Source organism: Panthera uncia (assembly GCF_023721935.1).
Source record: "Panthera uncia isolate 11264 chromosome B3 unlocalized genomic scaffold, Puncia_PCG_1.0 HiC_scaffold_1, whole genome shotgun sequence".
Classification (NCBI taxonomy): Eukaryota; Metazoa; Chordata; class Mammalia; order Carnivora; family Felidae; genus Panthera; species Panthera uncia.
Genome location: NW_026057582.1, coordinates 52,835,315 through 52,839,142, shown reverse-complemented (window position 1 = coordinate 52,839,142; position 3,828 = coordinate 52,835,315). Strand labels below are relative to the sequence as shown.

The following is a 3,828-nucleotide window of genomic DNA, read 5'->3' as shown; positions in this document are numbered from 1 at the left end:
GTGGTAAGAGTATTATAATAACAAATGTGGTAAAATACATATATTGATTTAATGCTCCTCCAATGACTTATAATAAAACTAGCATAAGAACCAGAGTGGGTGGTAATGGCCTTCTAATGCAAATTTCTGTATTAAATGGCACAAACCTGAGCTAAGCCATGTTGCTATATCTTTTTACGTATCCATCCTTTCACATCTGTACCTGGACAAATTGGTAAACTAATCTTAGGTTCTCACATTTTAGCAAGAGCAAAGAGTAAACATCTTTTTAAAACAATGATATCAAGACTTAGTTTCAAGTTCATGATCTAGGAAACCTCTGGCCAGATGAAACCTGGACAATCCTGTGAGTCAGCCTAGTGAGAGTAGCAGTGTACTTTTCCACCATTTGCAATGTCACAATGGTTCCTGTAAATCTGAATATACTCATTTGAAAACTGGCACTATGATAGCACAGTAAGCAAAGTTCAGGCCAATCTGTTTTTACAGAATAATTTACATGTTTACTCAAGGAAGAAAACAAAAGCAAGGGATGTTCTACAATCTTTATATCCCCAACAGTTGGTTTGCATGTTTGCTGTTTTGTAATATCACCTTCTAGAGGAAGACCACTCTCAGGGCTCCTAATGAAAAGAAATACTAGTGATCAAATGTCATCACTGATGATCATCTTGGGTATAAAATCAAAAGACAGATCACCATGGAGGGACCAAGCAGTAATCAGATAATTTCCAGAGCTTGACCATGATTATATCTCTTTCAGTCCACTTCTTCCAGGTGAAGACTGATGAGTTATTTCAAGTTCTGCTTACACTCCTGAAAAATTAAGCAGAGGGATCTAATCAGTAGGGGAGGGAGGAGGGGATAATAAATCAGTGGAAATAATATCTGACTATTAATGTTACCCTTTTTCCAGCTTTATGAGACAAAGTTGCTGGAAGTTGTGAGGGAGAGTACCAGAGAGAAGAGAGGTGCTCAGAGAAAAAGATCCAGAAGTGTGCACGAGTCTTTTGCCAAATGATAAGTTGTGTGTACACACAGAATTTACAAAGCTGCACAAAGAACTACCACTGGAAAAAGAATAATTACCAGGCAGCTGTGAGCTGAACAAGTACTGGAGCTCACCCAAGTCTGGAAGCCATTCTAGTACCAATCTCCAGAGGAGACAGACCTTACTGAAAATCCTGCAGCCTTCAAGGGAGACCTCAGAAAGACTACACTTTAGGAGTAGAGCTAATCTAGTCCTAAAAGACTACTTTATACCACCTTAATAATACTGAAAAACAAGCTTCATGCTAACCATGGACATGTGGAAACTGAAATTTAAAATACTACCATTTACAGTTGCTTCAAAGAAAGTCAACTACGTAAGTATATATCTAACAAAATGTGTACTGAATCAGTATGCTGAAAATTACAAAATGCTGATAAAAAAAATCAAAGAAAGACCTAACTAAATAGGAGCCATACTGTGTTCATGGGTTGGAAGACTAAGTATTGTAAACATGTCAATTCTCCCCATATTGATTGATAGGTTTAATGCAATCCCTACCAAAATCTGAACAAGGTTTTTGTAAACATAGATAAGCTTATTCTAAAATGTATACAGAAAGTCACAGGACCCAAAATAGCTTTAAAAATATTCTTGAAAAAGAAAGTAGGAGGAATAATTCTATCCAATGTTGAGTCCCCAAGACCACTCCCAAGTTCAGTGATTTGCCAGGGGGACTCATAAGACAGCATATATTCATACTCATGGCTATTTATTACAACCATATACAAATTGAAGTCAGCAAAGGAAAAAAGGTACATGGGGCAAAATTTGGAGGAAATCAGGCACAAGTTTCCAAGAGTTCTCATCTACTACAATTATGGGACTTGCTTAATTCCTCCAGTAATGAGTTGTAATAACCCATATGAAATGTTGTCTACCAGAGAATCTCCTTAGAGACTCAGTGCCACAGTTTTTACTGAGGGCTGGTCACATAGGCATACTCTGCCTAACACACACTAAAATTCCAGATTCCCAGAAGTAAAGCAAGCATTCAGCATAAGTCATCACTGTTTGCAGTTCAGGCACAGTGAGCCACTCTTATCCATTATGGCCTGAAATCATAATGAGAATTATGAGAAGTTGCTAACCAAGGGTCAATCTTGGAAGCAGACCTTTCTAAGGATAGCAGTGACAGGATTTCTATATAAACTCCTTTTTGCATGCCATACAGCTGCATCACTATATAGCTACACTAATTAAGACTGTGTGATATTGGCAGAAGGACAGACACACAAATCAATGAAACAGAATAAAGAACCCAGAAATGGACACACAAAAAATGAGCAACTGATTTTTGACACAAAGATACAAAAGCAATTTAGTAGAGGAATGATAGACTTTTTTTCAACAAACATTGCCAGAGCAATTGCATACAAATACACAAAAAGATGAACTTTGACTTAAACCTCACATCCAATACAAAAACTAATTTAAAGTGAATCTTAAGTGTAAAACATAAATTTATGCAAATTTGTTTTTAAAAAAGGAAAAGAATCTTTGGGATGTAATACTATGCAAAATGTACTTAGACTCAATATCAAAAACAAGACCCATAACAAAAAAAAAAGATAAATTAGGGCACTTCAAAATTAAAAACATTTACCTTGTGAAAGACCCTGTTAAGAGGATGAAAAGACAAGCTAAAGACTGAGAGAAAATACTTTCAAACCACAAATCCACCAATAATTTATACCTATATACACCAAGAACTCTCAAAAACAGTAACCAAATAATCTGATTAAAAATTGGAACAGATTGGGGCACCCGGGTGGCTCAGTCCATTGAGCATCTGACTTCTGCTCAGGTCATGATCTCATGGTTTGTGAGTTTGAGCCCCGCGTCGGGCTCTGTGCTGACAGCTCAGGGCCTGGAGCCTGCTTCAGATTCTGCGTCTCCCTCTCTATCTGCTCCTCCCCCGCTCACACTCTCTCTCTCTAAAATAAATAAAGATTAAAAAAAATTTTTTAAGGGGCGCCTGGGTGGCGCAGTCGGTTAAGCGTCCGACTTCAGCCAGGTCACGATCTCGCGGTCCGTGAGTTCGAGCCCCGCGTCAGGCTCTGGGCTGATGGCTCGGAGCCTGGAGCCTGTTTCCGATTCTGTGTCTCCCTCTCTCTGCCCCTCCCCCGTTCATGCTCTGTCTCTCTCTGTCCCAAAAATAAATTAAAAACGTTGAAAAAAAAAATTTAAAAAAAAAAAAAATTTTTTTTAAGAAAATTGGAACAGATGGGGTGCCTGGGTGGTTCAGTCAGTTGAGCATCCAACTTCAGCTCAGGTCATGATCTTGTGGTGGGTTCAAGCCCTGAGTCAGGCTTTGTGCTGACAGCATGGAGTCTGCTTCAGATTCTCTGTCTCCTCTCTCTCTTCCCCTCCCCTGCTCCCTCTCTCTCAAAATAAATAAATATTTTAAAAGTTTATTTAAAAAGAAAAGAAAATTGGAACAGACATGAATAGATTTTACAAAAAGAGTATACAGATGGCAAATAAGCACATGAAAAGATGTTCAATATCATTTGCCATTAGAGAAATGCAAAAAAAAAAAAAAAACACCACAATGATATGGTACTCTACATCTATCAGAATGGCTAAAATAAAAAATAATGATAACATCAAATGCTGGTGAGAATGTGGAGAAACTGGATCACACATACATTGTCTGTGAGACTGTAAAATGGCAATAACTCTGGAAAATATACCAGTGTTTTACAAAATTATACATGCAGTCATCATGTGACCCAGCAGTTGCACACTTAGGCATACACATAAAAACCTGTACA

The 3,828-nt window shown here is 37.9% G+C and overlaps 1 long non-coding RNA gene across 2 annotated transcripts in view; it reads right to left on the bottom strand.

The window, feature by feature from the left end:
• Nucleotides 1-531: 531 nt before the first annotated feature.
• LOC125909552 (uncharacterized) overlaps nucleotides 532-3,828 on the bottom strand; it is a 16,120-nt gene continuing 12,823 nt past the window's right edge. For both annotated transcript variants that reach the window (XR_007453716.1, XR_007453717.1), the window contains one exon: nucleotides 532-816. This is a non-coding gene — a long non-coding RNA (uncharacterized LOC125909552). The remainder of the gene's footprint in view (nucleotides 817-3,828) is intronic.